Source organism: Camelus dromedarius, unplaced genomic scaffold (genome assembly GCF_036321535.1).
Source record: "Camelus dromedarius isolate mCamDro1 unplaced genomic scaffold, mCamDro1.pat HAP1_SCAFFOLD_120, whole genome shotgun sequence".
In the NCBI taxonomy this organism is placed as follows: Eukaryota; Metazoa; Chordata; class Mammalia; order Artiodactyla; family Camelidae; genus Camelus; species Camelus dromedarius.
This window is the reverse complement of record NW_026989819.1, coordinates 1,550,886-1,571,834: the sequence shown is the minus strand read 5'-3', so window position 1 is coordinate 1,571,834 and position 20,949 is coordinate 1,550,886.

The window sequence follows — 20,949 nt, the reverse complement described above, 5'->3', positions numbered from 1 at the left end:
ACACACTTATCTCTCAGAACTGAGCATGTGGAGAGACGTTCTTTCATCTAGCACAAATGGAACGGGTTGCATTAGAAACTTTTACTGTGGTTTCTGGGTCTGTTTCCTAGTGCCGGTTTGAAGTTCTTGCAATTTTCACTGTAAAACCGAGTTGGAGCTAGTACCTCCCCATATATATGTATGGAGTGGAGTTTGCAACTGAAAAGAAACTTTGTGTTCCCAACAAGCTAGGTGAAGGACGGCTTTCACACACACTTATCTCTCAGAACTGAGCATGTGGAGAGACGTTCGTTCATCTAGCAAAAAGGGAACGTGTTTCACGAGAAACTTTTACTCTGGTTTCTCAGTCTGTTTCCTAGTGCCGGTTTGAAGTTCCTGCAGTTTTCACTGTAAAACCGAGTTGCAGCTAGTTCCTCCCCATATATATGTATGGAGTGGAGTTTGCAACTGAAAAGAAACTTTGTGTTCCCAACAAGCTAGGTGAAGGACGGCTTTCACACACACTTATCTCTCAGAACTGAGCATGTGGAGAGACGTTCGTTCATCTAGCAAAAAGGGAACGTGTTTCACGAGAAACTTTTACTCTGGTTTCTCAGTCTGTTTCCTAGTGCCGGTTTGAAGTTCCTGCAGTTTTCACTGTAAAACCGAGTTGCAGCTAGTACCTCCCCATATATATGTATGGAGTGGAGTTTGCAACTGAAAAGAAACTTTGTGTTCCCAACAAGCTAGGTGAAGGACGGCTTTCACACACACACATCTCTCAGAACTGAGCATATGGAGAGACGTTCGTTCATCTAGCACAAAGGGAACGGGTTGCAGGAGAAACTTTTACTCTGGTATCTCAGTCTGTTTCCTAGTGCCGGTTTGAAGTTCTTGCAGTTTTCACTGTAAAACCGAGGTGGAGCTAGTACCTCCCCATATATATGTATGGAGTGGAGTTTGCAACTGAAAAGAAACTTTGTGTTCCCAACAAGCTAGGTGAAGGACGGCTTTCACACACACTTATCTCTCAGAACTGAGCATGTGGAGAGACGTTCGTTCATCTAGCACAAAGGGAACGGGTTGCAGGAGAAACATTTACTCTGGTTTCTCAGTCTGTTTCCTAGTGCCGGTTTGTAGTTCCTGCAGTTTTCACTGTAAAACAGAGTTGGAGCTAGTACCTCCCCATATATATGTATGGATTGAAGTTTGCAACTGAAAAGAAACTTTGTGTTCCCAACAAGCTAGGTGAAGGACGGCTTTCACACACACTTATCTCTCAGAACTGAGCATGTGGAGAGACGTTCGTTCATCTAGCACAAAGGAACGGGTTACAGAAGAAACTTTTACTCTGGTTTCTCAGTCTGTTTCCTAGTGCCGGTTTGAAGTTCCTGCAGTTTTCACTGTAAAAGCGAGTTGGAGCTAGTACCTCCCCATATATATGTATGGAGTGGAGTTTGCAACTGAAAAGAAACTTTGTGTTCCCAACAAGCAAGGTGAAGGACGCCTTTCACACACACTTATCTCTCAGAAAAGAGCATGTGGAGAGAAGTTCGTTCATCTAGCACAAAGGGAACGGTTTGCAGGAGAAACTTTTTCTCTGGTTTCTCAGTCTCTTTCCTAGTGCCGGTTTGAAGTTCCTGCAATTTTCACTGTAAACCGAGTTGCAGCTATTACCTCCCCATATATATGTATGGAGTGGAGTTTGCAAATGAAAAGAATCTTTATGTTCCCAAAAAGCTAGGTGAAGGACGGCTTTCACACACACACATCTCTCAGAACTGAGCATGTGTAGAGACGTTCGTTCATCTAGCACAAAGGGAACGGTTTGCAGGAGAAACTTTTACTCTGGTTTCTCAGTCTTTTTCCTAGTGCCGGTTTGAAGTTCCTGTAGTTTTCACTGTAAAACCGAGTTGGAGCTAGTACCTCCCAATATATATGTATAGAGTGGAGTTTGCAACTGAAAAGAAACTTTGTGTTCCCAACAATCTAGGTGAAGGACGGGTTTCACACACACATATCTCTCAGAAATGAGCATGAGGAGAGACTTTCGTTCATCTAGCACAAAGGGAACGGGTTGCATGGGAAACTTTTACTCTGGTTTCTCAGTCTGTTTCCTAGTGCCGGTTTAAAGTTCCTGCAGTTTTCACTGTAAAACCGAGCTGGAGCTAGTACCTCCCCATATATATTTATGGAGTGGAGTTTGCAACTGAAAAGAAACTTTGTGTTCCCAAAAAGCTAGGTGAAGGACGACTTTCACACACACTTATCTCTCAGAACTGAGCATGTGTAGAGACGTTCTTTCATCTAGCACAAAGGGAACGGGTTGCAGGAGTAACTATTCCTCTGGTTTCTCAGTCTGTTTCCTACAGCCGGTTTGAAGTTCCTGCAGTTTTCACTGTAAACCCGAGTTGGAGCCAGTACCTCCCCATAAATATGTATGGAGTGGAGTTTGCAACTGAAAAGAAACTTTGTGTTCCCAACAAGCTAGGTGAAGGTCGGCTTTCACACATACTTATATCTCAGAACTGAGCATGTGGAGAGACTTTCGTTCATCTAGCACAAAGGGAACGAGTTGCAGGAAAAAATTTTACTCTGGTTTCTCAGTCTGTTTCCTAGTGCCGGTTTGAAGTTCCTGCAGTTTTCACTGTAAAACCGGGTTGGAGCTAGTACCTACTCATATATATGTATGGAGTGGAGTTTGCAAATGAAAAGAAACTTTGTGTTCCCCACAAGCTAGTTGAAGGAAGGCTTTCACACACACTTATCTCTCAGAACTGAGCATGTGTAGAGACATTCGTTCATCTAGCACAAAGGGAACGGGTTGCAGGAGAAACTTTTACTCTGGTTTCTCAGTCTGTTTCCTAGTGCCGGTTTGAAGTTCCTGCAGTTTTCACTGTAAAACTTGGTTGGTGCTAGTACCTCCCCATATATATGTATGGAGTGGAGTTTGCAAGTGAAAAGAAACTTTGTGTTCCCAACAAGCTAGGTGAAGGATTGCTTTCACACACACTTATCTCTCATAACTGAGCATGAAGAGAGACTTTCGTTCATCTAGCACAAAGGGAACGGGTTGCAGGGGAAACTTTTACTCTGGTTTCTCAGTCTGTTTCGTAGTGCCGGTTTGAAGTTCCTGCAGTTTTCACTGTAAAACAGAGTTGGAGCTAGTACCTCCCCATATATATTTATGGAATGGAGTTTGCAACTGAAAAGAAACTTTGTGTTCCCTACAACCTAGGTGAAGGACGGCTTTCACACACACTTATCTCTCAGAACTGAGCATGTGGAGAGACGTTCGTTCATCTAGCACAAAGGGAACGGGTTGCAGGAAAACTTTTACTCTGGTTTCTCAGTCTGTTTCCTAGAGCCGGTTTGATGTTCCTGCAGTTTTCACTGTAAAACAGAGTTGGAGCTAGTACCTCCCCATAAATATGTATGGAGTGGAGTTTGCAACTGAAAAGAAACTTTGTGTTCCCAACAAGCTAGGTGAAGGACGGCTTTCACACACACTTATCTCTCAGAACTGAGCATGTGGAGAGACGTTCGTTCATCTAGCACAAAGGGAACGGGTTGCAGGAGAAACTTTTACTCTGGTTTCTCAGTCTGTTTCCTAGTGCCGGATTGAAGTTCCTGCAGTTTTCACTGTAAAACAGAGTTGGAGCTAGTACCTCCCCATATATATGTATGGAGTGGAGTTTGCATCTGAAAAGAAACTTTGTGTTCCCAACAAGCTAGGTAAAGGACGGCTTTCACACACACTTATCTCTCAGAACTGAGCATGCGGAGAGACGTTCGTTCATCTAGCACTAAGTGAACGGGTTGCAGGAGCAACTTTTTCTCTGGTTTCTCAGTCTGTTTCCTAGTGCCACTTTGAAGTTCCTTCAGTTTTCACTGTAAAACTGGGTTAGAGCTAGTACCTACTCATATATATTTATGGAGTGGAGTTTGCAAATGAAAAGAAACTTTGTGTTCCCCACAAGCTAGTTGAAGGACGGCTTTCACACACACTTATCTCTCAGAACTGAGCATGTGTAGAGACATTCGTTCATCTAGCACAAAGGGAACGGGTTGCAGGAGAAACTTTTACTCTGGTTTCTCAGCCTGTTTCCTAGTTCCGGTTTGAAGTTCCTGCAGTTTTCACTGTAAAACCTGGTTGGTGCTTGTACCTCCCCATATATATGTATGGAGTGGAGTTTGCAAGTGAAAAGAAACTTTGTGTTCCCAACAAGCTTGGTGAAGGACGGCTTTCACACACACTTATCTCTCATAACTGAGCATGAGGAGAGACTTTCGTTCATCTAGCACAAAGGGAACGGGTTGCAGGGGAAACTTTTACTCTGGTTTCTCAGTCTGTTTCCTAGTGCCGGTTTGAAGTTCCTGCAGTTTTCACTGTAAAACCGAGTTGGAGCTAGTACCTCCCCATATATATTTATGGAGTGGAGTTTGCAACTGAAAAGAAACTTTGTGTTCCCAACAAGCTAGGTGAAGGACGGCTTTCACACACACTTATCTCTCAGAACTGAGCATGTGGAGAGACGTTCGTTCATCTAGCACAAAGGGAACGGGTTGCAGGAGAAACTTTTACTCTGGTTTCTCAGTCTGTTTCCTAGAGCCGGTTTGATGTTCCTGCAGTTTTCACTGTAAAACCGAGTTGGAGCTAGTACCTCCCCATAAATATGTATGGAGTGGAGTTTGCAACTGAAAAGAAACTTTGTGTTCCCAACAAGCTAGGTGAAGGACGGCTTTCACACACACTTATCTCTCAGAACTGAGCATGTGGAGAGACGTTCGTTCATCTAGCACAAAGGGAACGGGTTGCAGGAGAAACATTTACTCTGGTTTCTCAGTCTGTTTCCTAGTGCCGGTTTGTAGTTCCTGCAGTTTTCACTGTAAAACAGAGTTGGAGCTAGTACCTCCCCATATATATGTATGGAGTGGAGTTTGCAACTGAAAAGAAACTTTGTGTCCCAACAAGCTAGGTAAAGGACGGCTTTCACACACACTTATCTCTCAGAACTCAGCATGTGGAGAGACGTTCGTTCATCTTGCACAAAGGAAACGGGTTGCAGGAGAAACTTTTACTCTGGTTTCTCAGTCTGTTTCCTAGTGCCGGTTTGAAGTTCCAGCAATTTTCACTGTGAAACCGAGTTGCAGCTAGTACCTCCCCATATATATGTATGGAGTGGAGTTTGCAAATGAAAAGAAACTTTATGTTCCCAAAAAGCTAGGTGAAGTACGGCTTTCACACACACACATCTCTCAGATCTGAGCATGTGGAGAGACGTTCGTTCATCTAGCACAAAGGGAACAGGTTGCAGGAGAAACTTTTACTCTGGATTCTCAGTCTGTTTCCTAGTGCCGGTTTGAAGTTCCTCCAGTTTTCACTGTAAAACCTGGTTGGTGCTAGTACCTCCCCATATATATGTATGGAGTGTAGTTTGCAACGGAAAATAAACTTTGTGTTCCCAACAAGCTAGGTGAAGAACGGCTTTCACACACACTTATCTCTCAGAACTGAGCATGTGGAGAGACGTTCGTTCATCTAGCACTAAGTGAACGGTTTGCAGGACAAACTTTTACTCTGGTTTCTCAGTCTGTTTCCTAGTGCCGGTTTGAAGTTCCTGCAGTTTTCACTGTAAAACCGGGTTGGAGCTAGTACCTCCCCATATATATGTATGGAGTGGAGTTTGCAACTGAAAAGAAACTTTGTGTTCCCAACAAGCTAGGTGAAGGACGGCTTTCACACACACTTATCTCTCAGAACTCAGCATGTGGAGAGACGTTCCTTCATCTAGCACTAAGTGAAAGGGTTGCAGGAGCAACTATTTCTCTGGTTTCTCAGTCTGTTTCCTAGTGCCGGTTTGAAGTTCCTTCAGTTTTCACTGTAAAACCGGGTTGGAGCTAGTACCTACTCATATATATTTATGGAGTGGAGTTTGCAAATGAAAAGAAACTTTGTGTTCCCCACAAGCTAGTTGAAGGACGGCTTTCACACACACTTATCTCTCAGAACTGAGCATGTGTAGAGACATTCGTTCATCTAGCACAAAGGGAACGGGTTGCAGGAGAAACTTTTACTCTGGTTTCTCAGCCTGTTTCCTAGTTCCGGTTTGAAGTTCCTGCAGTTTTCACTGTAAAACCTGGTTGGTGCTTGTACCTCCCCATATATATGTATGGAGTGGAGTTTGCAAGTGAAAAGAAACTTTGTGTTCCCAACAAGCTTGGTGAAGGACGGCTTTCACACACACTTATCTCTCATAACTGAGCATGAGGAGAGACTTTCGTTCATCTAGCACAAAGGGAACGTGTTGCAGGGGAAACTTTTACTCTGGTTTCTCAGTCTGTTTCCTAGTGCCGGTTTGAAGTTCCTGCAGTTTTCACTGTAAAACCGAGTTGGAGCTAGTACCTCCCCATATATATTTATGGAGTGGAGTTTGCAACTGAAAAGAAACTTTGTGTTCCCAAAAAGCTAGGTGAAGGACGGCTTTCACACACACACATCTCTCAGAACTGAGCATGTGGAGAGACGTTCGTTCATCTAGCACAAAGGGAACAGGTTGCAGGAGAAACTTTTACTCTGGATTCTCAGTCTGTTTCCTAGTGCCGGTTTGAAGTTCCTCCAGTTTTCACTGTAAAACCTGGTTGGTGCTAGTACCTCCCCTTATATATGTATGGAGTGTAGTTTGCAACTGAAAATAAACTTTGTGTTCCCAACAAGCTAGGTGAAGAACGGCTTTCACACACACTTATCTCTCAGAACTGAGCATGTGGAGAGACGTTCGTTCATCTAGCACTAAGTGAACGGTTTGCAGGACAAACTTTTACTCTGGTTTCTCAGTCTGTTTCCTAGTGCCGGTTTGAAGTTCCTGCAGTTTTCACTGTAAAACCGGGTTGGAGCTAGTACCTCCCCATATATATGTATGGAGTGGAGTTTGCAACTGAAAAGAAACTTTGTGTTCCCAAAAAGCTAGGTGAAGGACGGCTTTCACACACACTTATCTCTCAGAACTGAGCATGTGGAGAGACGTTCGTTCATCTAGCACTAAGTGAAAGGGTTGCAGGAGTAACTTTTTCTCTGGATTCTCAGTCTGTTTCCTAGTGCCGGTTTGAAGTTCCTTCAGTTTTCACTGTAAAACCGGGTTGGAGCTAGTACCTACTCATATATATTTATGGAGTGGAGTTTGCAAATGAAAAGAAACTTTGTGTTCCCCACAAGCTAGTTGAAGGACGGCTTTCACACACACTTATCTCTCAGAACTGAGCATGTGTAGAGACATTCGTTCATCTAGCACAAAGGGAACGGGTTGCAGGAGAAAGTTTTACTCTGGTTTCTCAGCCTGTTTCCTAGTTCCGGTTTGAAGTTCCTGCAGTTTTCACTGTAAAACATGGTTGGTGCTTGCACCTCCCCATATATATGTATGGAGTGGAGTTTGCAAGTGAAAAGAAACTTTGTGTTCCCAACAAGCTTGGTGAAGGACGGCTTTCACACACACTTATCTCTCATAACTGAGCATGAGGAGAGACTTTCGTTCATCTAGCACAAAGGGAACGGGTTGCAGGGGAAACTTTTACTCTGGTTTCTCAGTCTGTTTCCTAGTGCCGGTTTGAAGTTCCTGCAGTTTTCACTGTAAAACCGAGTTGGAGCTAGTACCTCCCCATACATATTTATGGAGTGGAGTTTGCAACTGAAAAGAAACTTTGTGTTCCCAACAAGCTAGGTGAAGGACGGCTTTCACACACACTTATCTCTCAGAACTGAGCATGTGGAGAGACGTTCGTTCATCTAGCACAAAGGGAACGGGTTGCAGGAGAAACTTTTACTCTGGTTTCTCAGTCTGTTTCCTAGAGCCGGTTTGATGTTCCTGCAGTTTTCACTGTAAAACCGAGTTGGAGCTAGTACCTCCCCATAAATATGTATGGAGTGGAGTTTGCAACTGAAAAGAAACTTTGTGTTCCCAACAAGCTAGGTGAAGGACGGCTTTCACACACACTTATCTCTCAGAACTGAGCATGTGGAGAGACGTTCGTTCATCTTGCACAAAGGAAACGGGTTGCAGGAGAAACTTTTACTCTGGTTTCTCAGTCTGTTTCCTAGTGCCGTTTTGAAGTTCCAGCAATTTTCACTGTGAAACCGAGTTGCAGCTAGTACCTCCCCATATATATGTATGGAGTGGAGTTTGCAAATGAAAAGAAACTTTATGTTCCCAAAAAGCTAGGTGAAGGACGGCTTTCACACACACACATCTCTCAGAACTGAGCATGTGGAGAGACGTTCGTTCATCCAGCACAAAGGGAACAGGTTGCAGGAGAAACTTTTACTCTGGATTCTCAGTCTGTTTCCTAGTGCCGGTTTGAAGTTTCTCCAGTTTTCACTGTAAAACCTTGTTGGTGCTAGTACCTCCCCATATATATGTATGGAGTGTAGTTTGCAACTGAAAATAAACTTTGTGTTCCCAACAATCTAGGTGAAGGACGGCTTTCACACACAATTATCTCTACAGAACTGAGCATGTGGAGAGAAGTTCGTTCATCTAGAACATAGGAAACGGGTTGCAGGAGAAACTTTTACTCTGGTTTCTCAGTCTGTTTCCTAGTGCTGGTTTGATGTTCCTGCAGTTGACACTGTAAAACCGAGTTGGAGCTAGTACCTCCCCATATATATGTATGGAGTGGAGTTAGCAACTGAAAAGAAACTTTGTGTTCCCAACAAGATAGGTGAAGGACGGCTTTCACACACACTTATCTCTCAGAACTGAGCATGTGGAGAAACGTTCGTTCATCTAGCACAAAGGGAACGGGTTGCAGGAGAAACTTTTACTCTGGTTTCTCAGTCTGTTTCCTAGTGCCGGTTTGAAGATCCTGCAGTTTTCACTGTAAAAACTGGTTGGTGCTAGTACCTCCCCATATATATGTATGGAGTGGAGTTTGCAACTGAAAATAAACTTTGTGTACCCAAAAATCTAGGTGAAGGACGGCTTTCACACACAATTATCTCTCAGAACTGAGCATGTGGAGAGAAGTTCGTTCATTTAGAACATAGGAAACGGGTTGCAGGAGAAACTTTTACTCTGGTTTCTCAGTCTGTTTCCTAGTGCTGGTTTGAAGTTCCTGCAGTTTACACTGTAAACCCGATTTGGAGCTAGTACCTCCCCATATATATGTATGGAGTGGAGTTTGCAACTGAAAAGACACTGTGTTTCCAACAAGCTAGGTGAAGGACGGGTTTCACACATAATTATCTCACCGAAATGAGCATGTGGAGAGACGTTCGTTCATCTAGCACAAAGGGAACAGGTTGCAGGAGAAACTTTTCTCTGGTTTCTCAGTCTGTTTCCTAGTGCCGGTTTGAAGTTCCTGCAGTTTTCACTGTAAAACCGAGTTGGAGCTAGTACCTCCCCATATATATGTATGGAGTGGAGTTTGCAACTGAAAAGAAACTTTGTGTTCCCAACAAGCTAGGTGAAGGACGGCTTTCACACACAGTTATCTCTCAGAACTGAGCATGTGGAGAGACGTTCTTTCATCTAGCACAAATGAAACGGGTTGCATTAGAAACTTTTACTGTGGTTTCTCGGTCTGTTTCCTAGTGCCGGTTTGAAGTTCTTGCAGTTTTCACTGTAAAACCGAGTTGGAGCTAGTACCTCCCCATATATATGTATGGAGTGGAGTTTGCAACTGAAAAGAAACTTTGTGTTCCCAACAACTAGGTGCAGGACGGTTTTCACACACACTTACCTCTCAGAACTGAGCATGTGGAGAGACGTTCATTCATCTAGCACAAAGGGAACGGGTTGCAGGAGAAACTTTTACTCTGGATTCTCAGTCTGTTTCCTAGTGCCGGTTTGAAGATCCTGGAGTTTTCACTGTAAAACCGAGATGGAGCTAGTACCTCCCCATATATATGTATGGAGTGGAGTTTGCAACTGAAAAGAAACTTTGTGTTCCCAACAAGCTAGGTGAAGGACGGCTTTCACACACACTTAACTCTCCGAACTGAGCACGTGGAGAGACGTTCGTTCATCTAGCACAAAGGGAACGTGTTGCAGGAGAAACTTTTACTGTGGTTTCTCAGTCTGTTTCCTAGTGCCGGTATGAAGTTCTTGCAGTTTTCACTGTAAAACCGAGTTGGAGCTAGTACCTCCCCATATATATGTATGGAGTGGAGTTTGCAACTGAAAAGAAACTTTGTGTTCCCAACAATCTAGGTGAAGGACGGCTTTCACACACACTTATCTCTCAGAACTGAGCATGTGGAGAGACGTTCGTTCATCTAGCACAAAGGGAACGTGTTGCAGGAGAAACTTTTACTCTGGTTTCTCAGTCTGTTTCCTAGTGCCGGTTTGAAGTTCCTGCAGTTTTCACTGTAAAACCGAGTTGCAGCTAGTACCTCCCCATATATATGTATGGAGTGGAATTTGCAACTGAAAAGAAACTTTGTGTTCCCAACAAGCTAGGTGAAGGACGGCTTTCACACACACTTATCTCTCAGAACTGAGCATGTGGAGAGACGTTCGTTCATCTAACACAAAGGGAACGGGTTTCAGGAGAAACTTTACTGTGGTTTCTCAGTCTGTTTCCTAGTGCCGGTTTGAATTTCCTGCAGTTTTCACTGTAAACCGAGTTGGAGCTATTACCTCCCCATATATATGTATGGAGTGGAGTTTGCAACTGAAAAGAAACTGTGTTCCCAACAAGCTAGGTGAAGGACGGGTTTCACACACAATTATCTCTCAGAACTGAGCACGTGGAGAGACGTTCGTTCATCTAGCACAAAGGGAACGTGTTGCAGGAGAAACTTTTACTCTGGTTTCTCAGTCTGTTTCCTAGTGCCGGTTTGAAGTTCCTGCAGTTTTCACTGTAAAACCGAGTTGGAGCTAGTACTTCCCCATATATATGTATAGAGTGGAGTTTGCAACTGAAAAGAAACTTTGTGTTCCCAACAAACTAGGTGAAGGACGGCTTTCACACACACTTATCTCTCAGAACTGAGCATGTGGAGAGACGTTCGTTCATCTAGCAAAAAGGGAACGTGTTTCACGAGAAACTTTTACTCTGGTTTCTCAGTCTGTTTCCTAGTGCCGGTTTGAAGTTCCTGCAGTTTTCACTGTAAAACCGAGTTGCAGCTAGTACCTCCCCATATATATGTATGGAGTGGAGATTGCAAATGAAAAGAAACTTTGTGTTCCCAACAAGCTAGGTGAAGGACGGCTTTCACACACACACATCTCTCAGAACTGAGCTTATGGAGAGACGTTCGTTCATCTAGCACAAAGGGAACGGGTTGCAGGAGAAACTTTTACTCTGGTATCTCAGTCTGTTTCCTAGTGCCGGTTTGAGGTTCTTGCAGTTTTCACTGTAAAACCGAGGTGGAGCTAGTACCTCCCCATATATATGTATGGAGTGGAGTTTGCAACTGAAAAGAAACTTTGTTTTACCAACAAGCTAGGTGAAGGACGGCTTTCACACACACTTATCTCTCAGAACTGAGCATGTGGAGAGACGTTCGTTCATCTAGCACAAAGGGAACGGGTTGCAGGAGAAACTTTTACTCTGGTTTCTCAGTCTGTTTCCTAGAGCCGGTTTGAAGTTCCTGCAGTTTTCACTGTAAAACCGAGTTGGAGCTAGTACCTCCCCATATATATGTATGGATTGGAGTTTGCAACTGAAAAGAAACTTTGTGTTCCCAACAAGCTAGGTGAAGGACGGCTTTCACACACACTTATCTCTCAGAACTGAGCATGTGGAGAGACGTTCGTTCATCTAGCACAAAGGAACGGGTTGCAGGAGAAACTTTTACTGTGGTTTCTCAGTCTGTTTCCTAGTGCCGGTTTGAAGTTCCTGCCGTTTTCACTGTAAAACCGAGTTTGAGCTAGTACCTCCCCATATATATGTATGGAATGGGTTTGCAACTGAAAAGAAACTTTGTGTTCCCAACAAGCTAGGTGAAGGACGGCTTTCACACACACTTATCTCTCAGAACTGAGCATGTGGAGAGACGTTCGTTCATCTTGCACAAAGGGAACGGTTTGCAGGAGAAACTTTTACTCTTGTTTCTCAGTCTGTTTCCTAGTGCCGGTTTGAAGTTCCACCAATTTTCACTCTAAGCCGAGCTGGAGCTAGTACCTCCCCATATATATGTATGGAGTGGAGTTTGCAAATGAAAAGAGACTTTATGTTCCCGAAAAGCTAGGTGAAGGACGGCTTTCACACACACACATCTCTCAGAACTGAGCATGTGGAGAGACGTTCGTTCATCTAGCACAAATGGAACGTGTTGCAGGAGAAACTTTTATTCTGGTTTCTCAGTCTGTTTCCTAGTGCCGGTTTGAAGGTCCTGCAGTTTTCACTGTAAAACCTGTTTGGTGATAGTACCTCCCAATATATATGTATGGAGTGGAGTTTGCAACTGAAAAGAAACTTTGTGTTCCCAACAAGCTAGGTGAAGAACGGCTTTCACACACACTTATCTCTCAGAACTTAGCATGTGGAGAGACGTTCGTTCATCTAGCACAAAGGGAAAGGGTTGCAGCAGAAACTTTTACTGTTGTTTCTCAGTCTGTTTCCTAGTGCAGGTTTGAAGTTCCTGCAGTTTTCACTGTAAAACAGAGTTGGAGCTAGTACCTCCCCATATATATGTATGGAGTGGAGTTTGCAACTGAAAAGAAACTTTGTGTTCCCAACAAGCTAGGTGAAGGACGGCTTTCACACACACATATCTCTCAGAACTGAGCATGTGGAGAGACGTTCGTTCATCTAGCACAAAGGGAACGGGTTGCAGGAGAAATTTTACTGTGGTTTCTCAGTCTGTTTCCTAGTGCCGGTTTGAAGTTCTTGCAGTTTTCACTGTAAAACCGAGTTGGAGCTAGTACCTCCCCATATATATGTATGGAGTGGAGTTTGCAACTGAAAAGAAACTTTGTGTTCCCAATAAGCTAGGTGAAGGACGGCTTTCACACACACTTATCTCTCAGAACTGAGCATGTGGAGAGACGTTCGATCATCTAAAACAAAGGGAACGGGTTGCAGGAGAAACTTTACTGTGGTTTCTCAGTCTGTTTCCTAGTGCCGGTTTGAATTTCCTGCAGTTTTCACTGTAAACCCGAGTTGGAGCTAGTACCTCCCCATAAATATGTATGGAGTGGAGTTTTCAACTGAAAAGAAACTGTGTTCCCAACAAGCTAGGTGAAGGACGGCTTTCACACACACTTATCTCTCAGAACTTAGCATGTGGAGAGACGTTCTTTCATCTAGCACAAAGGGAACAGTTTGCATTAGAAACTTTTACTGTGGTTTCTCGGTCTGTTTCCTAGTGCCGGTTTGAAGTTCTTGCAGTTTTCACTGTAAAACCGAGTTGGTGCTAATACCTCCCCATATATATGTATGGAGTGGAGTTTGCAAATGAAAATAAACTTTGTGTTCCTAACAAGCTAGGTGAAGGACGGCTTTCACACACAAATATCTCTCAGAACTGAGCATGTGGAGAGACGTTCGCTCATCTAGCACAAAACGGAACGGTTTGCAGGAGAAACTATTACTGTGGTTTCTCAGTCTGTTTCCTAGTGCCGGTTTGAAGTTCCTGCAGTTTTCACTGTAAAACCGAGCTGGAGCTTGTACCTCCCCATATATATGTATGGAGTGGAGTTTGCAACTGAAAAGAAACTTTGTGTTCCCAACAAGCTAGGTGAAGGACGGCTTTCACACACACTTATCTCTCAGAACTGAGCATGTGGAGAGACTTTCGTTCATATAGCACTAAGGGAACGGGATGCAGGAGAAAATTTTACTCTGGTTTCTCAGTCTGTTTCCTAGTGCCGGTTTGAAGTTCCTGCAGTTTTCACTGTAAAACCGAGTTGGAGCTAGTACCTCCCCATATATATGTATGGAGTGGAGTTTGAAACTGAAAAGAAACTTTTTGTTCCCAACAAGCTAGGTGAAGGACGGCTTTCACACACACATATCTCTCAGAACTGAGCATGTGGAGAGACGGTCGCTCATCTAGCACAAATGGAACGGGTTGCAGGAGAAACTTTTACTGTGGTTTCTCAGTCTGTTTCCTAGTGCCGGTTTGAAGTTCCTGCAGTTTTCACTGTAAAACCGAGTTGGAGCTAGTACCTCCCCATATATATGTATGGAGTGGAGTTTGCAACTGAAAAGAAACTTTGTGTTCCCAACAAGCTAGGTGAAGGACGGCTTTCACACACACTTATCTCTCAGAACTGAGCATGTGGAGAGACGTTCGTTCATCTAGCACAAAAGGAACGGGTTGCAGGAGAAACTTTTACTCTGGTTTCTCAGTCTGTTTCCTAGTGCCGGTTTGAAGTTCCTGCAGTTTTCACTGTAAAACCGAGTTGGAGCTGGTACTTCCCCATATATATGTATGGAGTGGATTTTGCAACTGAAAAGAAACTTTGTGTTCCCAACAAGCTAGGTGAAGGACGGCTTTCACACACACTTATCTCTCAGATCTGAGCATGTGGAGAGACGTTCGTTCATCTAGCACAAAGGGAACGGGTTGCAGGAGAAACTTTTACTCTGGTTTCTCAGTCTGTTTCCTAGTGCCGGTTTGAATTTCCTGCAGTTTTCACTGTAAAACCGAGTTGGAGCTACTACCTCCCCATATATATGTATGGAGTGGAATTTGAAACTGAAAAGAAACTTTGTGTTCCCAACAAGATAGGTGAAGGACGGCTTTCACACACACTTATCTCTCAGAACTTAGCATGTGGAGAGACGTTCTTTCATCTAGCACAAAGGGAACGGGTTGCATTAGAAAATTTACTGTGGTTTCTCGGTCTGTTTCCTAGTGCCGCTTTGAAGTTCCTGCAGTTTTCACTGTAAAACCGAGTTGGAGCTAGTACCTCCCCATATATATGTATGGATTGGACTTTGCAACTGAAAAGAAACTTTGTGTTCCCAACAAGCTAGTTGAAGGACGGTTTACACACACTTATCTCTCAGAACTGAGCATGTGGAGAGACGTTCGTTCATCTAGCACAAAGGGAACGGGTTGCAGGAGAAACTTTACTGTGGTTTCTCAGTCTGTTTCCTAGTGCCGGTTTGAAGTTCCTGCAGTTTTCACTGTAAACACGAGTTGGACCTAGTACCTCCCCATATATATGTATGGAGTGGAGATTGCATCTGAAAAGAAACTTTGTGTTCCCAACAAGCTAGGTGAAGGACGGCTTTCACAAACACTTATCTCTCAGAACTGAGCATGTGGAGAGACTTTCGCTCATCTAGCACAAATGGAACTGGTTGCAGGAGAAACTTTTACTGTGGTTTCTCAGTCTGTTTCCTAGTGCCGGTTTGAAGGTCCTGCAGTTTTCACTGTAAAACCGAGTTGGAGCTAGTACCTCCCCATATATATGTATTTAGTGGAGTTTGCAACTAAAAAGAAACTTTGTGTTCCCAACAAGCTAGGTGAAGGACGGCTTTCACACACATTTATCTCTCCGAACTGAGCATGTGGAGAGACGTTCGTTCATCTAGCACAAAGGGAACGGGTTGCAGGTGAAACTTTTACTGTGGTTTCTCAGTCTGTTTCCTAGTGCCGGTTTGAATTTCCTGCAGTTTTCACTGTAAAACCGAGTTGGAGATAGTACCTCCCCATATATATGTATGGAGTGGAGTTAGAAACTTAAAAGAAACTTTGTGTTCCCAACAAGCTACTTGAATCACGGCTTTCACAAACACTTATCTCTCAGAACTGAGCATGTGGAGAGACGTTCGTTCATCTAGCACAAAGGGAACGTGTTGCAGGAGAAACTTTAGTGTGGTTTCTCAGTCTGTTTCCTAGTGCCGGTTTGAAGTTCCTGCAGTTTTCACTGTAAACCCGAGTTGGAGCTAGTACCTCCCCATATATATGCATGGAGTGTAGTTTGCAACTGAAAAGAAACTTTGTGTTCCCAACAAGCTAGGTGAAGTACGGCTTTCACACACACTTATCTCTCAGAAATGAGCATGTGGAGAGACGTTCGTTCATCTAGCACAAAGGGAACGGGTTGCAGGAGAAACTTTTACTCTGGTTTCTCAGTCTGTTTCCTAGTGCTGGTTTGAAGTTCCTGCAGTTTTCACTGTAAATCCGTGTTGGAGCTAGTACCACCCCATATATATGTATGGAGTGGAGTTTGCAACTGAAAAGAAACTTTGTGTTCCCAACAAGCAAGGTGAAGGACGGCTTTCACACACACTTATCTCTCAGAACTTAGCATGTGGAGAGACGTTCGTTCATGTAGCACAAAGGGAACGTGTTGCAGGAGAAACTTTACTGTGGTTTCTCAGTCTGTTTCCTAGTGCCGGTTTGAAGTTCCTGCAGTTTTCACTGTAAACACGATTTGGAGCTAGTACCTCCCCATATATATGTATGGAGTGGAGATTGCAACTGAAAAGAATCTTTGTATTCCCAACAAGCTAGGTGAAGGACGGCTTTCACACACACTTATCTCTCAGAACTGAGCATTTGGAGAGACGATCTTTCATCTAGCACAAAGGGAACGGGTTGCAGGAGAAACTTTTACACTGGTTTCTCAGTCTGTTTCCTAGTGCTGGTTTGAAGTTCCTGCAGTTTTCACTGTAAAACCGGGTTGGAGCTCGTACCTCCCCATATGTATGTATGGAGTGGAGTTTGCAACTGAAAAGAAACTTTGTGTTCCCAACAAGCTAGGTGAAGGACGGCTTTCACACACACTTATCTCTCAGATCTGAGCATGTGGAGAGACGTTCGTTCATCTAGCACAAAGGGAAATGGTTGCAGGAGAAACTTTTACTCTGGTTTCTCAGTCTGTTTCCTAGTGCCGGTTTGAAGTTCCTGCAGTTTTCACTGTAAACCCGAGTAGGAGCAAGTACCTCCCCATATATATGTATGGAGTGGAGTTTGCAACTGAAAAGAAACTTTGGTTCCCAACAAGCTAGGTGAAGGACGGATTTCACACACACTTATCTCTCAGAACTGAGCATGTGGAGAGACGATCGTTCATCTAGCACATAGGAAACGGTTTGCAGGAGAAACTTTTACTCTGGTTTCTCAGTCTTTTTCCTAGTGCTGGTTTGAAGTTCCTGCAGTTTTCACTGTAAAACCGAGATGGAGCTAGTACCTCCCCATATATATGTATGGAGTGGAGTTTGAAACTGAAAAGAAACTTTGTGTTCCCAACAAGCTACGTGAAGTACGGCTTTCACACACACTTATCTCTCAGAACTGAGCATGTGGAGAGATGATCGTTCATCTAGCACATAGGAAACGGGTTGCAGGAGAAACTTTTACTCTGGTTTCTCAGTCTGTTTCCTAGTGCTGGTTTGAAGTTCCTGCAGGTTTCACTGTAAAACCGAGTTGGTGCTAGTACCTCCCCATATATATGTATGGAGTGGAGTTTGCAACTGAAAAGAAACTTTGTGTTCCCAACAAGCTAGGTGAAGGACGGCTTTCACACACACTTATCTCTCAGAACTGAGCATGTGGAGAGACGTTCGCTCATCTAGCACAAAGGGAAAGGGTTGAAGAAGAACCTTTTACTCTGGTTTCTCAGTCTGTTTCCTAGTGCCGGTTTGAAGTTCCTGCAGTTTTCACTGTAAATCCGTGTTGGAGCTAGTACCTCCCCATATATATGTATGGAGTGGAGTTTGCAACTGAAAAGAAACTTTGTGTTCCCAACAAGCAAGGTGAAGGACGGCTTTCACAAACACTTATCTCTCAGAACTGAGCATGTGGAGAGACGTTCGTTCATCTAGCACAAAGGGAACGGGTTGCAGGAGAAACTTTTACTCTGGTTTCTCAGTCTGTTTCCTAGTGCCGGTTTGAAGTTCCTGCAGTTTTCACTGTAAAACAGAGTTGGAGCTAGTACCTCCCCATATATATGTATGGAGTGGGGTTTGCAACTGAAAAGAAACTATGTGTTCCCAACGAGCTAGGTGAAGGAAGGCTTTCACACACACTTATCTCACAGAAATGAGCATTTGGAGAGTCGTTCGTTCATCTAGCACATAATAAACGGGTTGCAGGAGAAACTTTTACTCTGGTTTCTCAGTCTGTTTCCTAGTGCCGGTTTGAAGTTCCTGCAGTTTTCACTGTAAAACCGATTTGGAGCTAGTACCTCCCCATATATATGTATGGAGTGGAGTTTGAAACTGAAAAGAAACTTTGTGTTCCCAACAAGCTAGGTGAACGACGGCTTTCACACACACTTATCTCTCAGAACTTAGCATGTGGAGAGACGTTCTTTCATCTAGCACAAAGGGAACGGGTTGCATTAGAAACTTTTACTCTGGTTTCTCAGTCTGTTTCCTAGTGCCGGTTTGAAGTTCCTGCAGTTTTCACTGTAAAACCGAGTTGGAGCTAGTACCTCCCCATATATATGTATGGAGTGGAGTTTGAAACTGAAAAGAAACTTTGTGTTCCCAACAAGCTAGGTGAAGGACGGCTTTCACACACACTTATCTCTCAGAACTGAGCATGTGGAGAGACGTTCGTTCATCTAGCACAAAGGGAACGGGTTGCAGGAGAAATTATTACTCTGGTTTCTCAGTCTGTTTCCTAGTGCCGGTTTGAAGTTCCTGCAGTTTTCACTGTAAACACGATTTGGAGCTAGTACCTCCCCATATATATGTATGGAGTGGAGTTTGCAACTGAAAAGAAACTTTGTATTCCCAACAAGCTAGGTGAAGGACTGCTTTCACACACACTTATCTCTCAGAACTGAGCATTTGGAGAGACGTTCTTTCATCTAGCACAAATGGAACGGGTTGCAGGAGAAACTTTTACACTGGTTTCTCAGTCTGTTTCCTAGTGCTGGTTTGAAGTTCCTGCAGTTTTCACTGTAAAACCGGGTTGGAGCTCGTACCTCCCCATATATATGTATGGAGTGGAGTTTGCAACTGAAAAGAAACTTTGTGTTCCCAACAAGCTAGGTGAAGGACGGCTTTCACACACACTTATCTCTCAGATCTGAGCATGTGGAGAGACGTTCGTTCATCTAGCACAAAGGGAAATGGTTGCAGGAGAAACTTTTACTCTGGTTTCTCAGTCTGTTTCCTAGTGCCGGTTTGAAGTTCCTGCAGTTTTCACTGTAAACCCGAGTTGGAGCAAGTACCTCCCCATATATATATATGGAATGGAGTTTGCAACTGAAAAGGAACTTTGTGTTCCCAACAAGCTAGGTGAAGGACGGCTTTCACACACACTTATCTCTCAGAACTGAGCATGTGGAGAGTCGTTCGTTCATCTAGCACAAAGGGAACGGGTTGCAGGAGAAACTTTTACTCTGGTTTCTCAGTCTGTTTCCTAGTGCCGGTTTGAAGTTCCTGCAGTTTTCACTGTAAAACAGAGTTGGAGCTAGTACCTCCCCATATATATGTATGGAGTGGAGTTTGCAACTGAAAAGAAACTTTGTGTTCCCAACGAGCTAGGTGAAGGAAGGCTTTCACACACACTTATCTCACAGAAATGAGCATTTGGAGAGTCGTTCGTTCATCTAGAACATAATAAACGGGTTGCAGGAGAAACTTTTACTCTGGTTTCTCAGTCTGTTTCCTAGTGCCGGTTTGAAGTTCCTGCAGTTTTCACTGTAAAACCGATTTGGAGCTAGTACCTCCCCATATATATGTATGGAGTGGAGTTTGAAACTGAAAAGAAACTTTGTGTTCCCAACAAGCTAGGTGAACGACGGCTTTCACACACACTTATCTCTCAGAACTTAGCATGTAGAGAGACGTTCTTTCATCTAGCACAAAGGGAACGGGTTGCATTAGAAACTTTTACTCTGGTTTCTCAGTCTGTTTCCTAGTGCCGGTTTGAAGTTCCTGCAGTTTTCACTGTAAAACCGAGTTGGAGCTAGTACCTCACCATATATATGTATGGAGTGGAGTTTGCAACTGAAAAGAAACTTTGTGTTCCCAACAAGCTAGGTGAAGGACGGCTTTCACACACACTTATCTCTCAGAACTGAGCATGTGGAGAGACGTTCGTTCATCTAGCACAAAGGGAACGGGTTGCAGGAGAAACTTTACTGTGGTTATTCAGTCTGATTCCTAGTGCCGGTTTGAAGTTCCTGCAGTTTTCACTGTAAACACGAGTTATTGCTAGTACCTCCCCATATATATGTATGGAGTGGAGTTTGCAACTGAAAAGAAACTTTGTGTTCCCAACAAGTTAGGTGAAGTACGGCTTTCACAAACACTTATCTCTCAGATCTGAGCATGTGGAGAGACGTTCGTTCATCTAGCACAAAGGGAACGGGTTGCAGGAGAAACTTTTTCTCTGGTTTCTTAGTCTGTTTCCTAGTGCTGATTTGAAGTTCCTGCAGTTTTCACTGTAAAACCTGGTTGGAGCTAGTACCTCCCCATATATATGTATGGAGTGGAGTTTGCAATTGAAAAGAAACTTTGTGTTCCCACACAAGCTAGGTGAAGGACGGCTTTCACACACACTTATCACTCAGAACTGAGCATGTGGAGAGACGTTCGTTCATCTAGCACAAAGGGAACGGGTTGCAGGAGAAACTTTTACTCTGGTTTCTCAGTCTGTTTCCTAGTGCCGGTTCGAATTTCCTGCAGTTTTCACTGTAAAATCGAGTTGGAGCTAGTACCTCCCCATATATATGTATGGAGTGGAGTTTGCAACTGAAAAGAAACTTTGTGTTCCCAACAAGCTAGGTGAAGGACGGCTTTCACACACACTTATCTCTCAGAACTGAGCATGTGGAGAGACGTTCGTTCATCTAGCACAAAGGGAACGGATTGCAGGAGAAACTTTTACTCTGGTTTCTCAGTCTGTTTCCTAGTGCCGGTTTGAAGTTCCTGCAGTTTTCACTGTAAAACCGAGCTGCAGCTAGTACCTCCCCATATATATGTATGGAGTGGAGTTTGCAACTGAAAAGAAACTTTGTGTTCCCAACAAGCTAGGTGAAGGACGGCTTTCACACACACTTATATCTCAGAACTGAACATGTGGAGAGACTATCGTTCATCTAGCACATA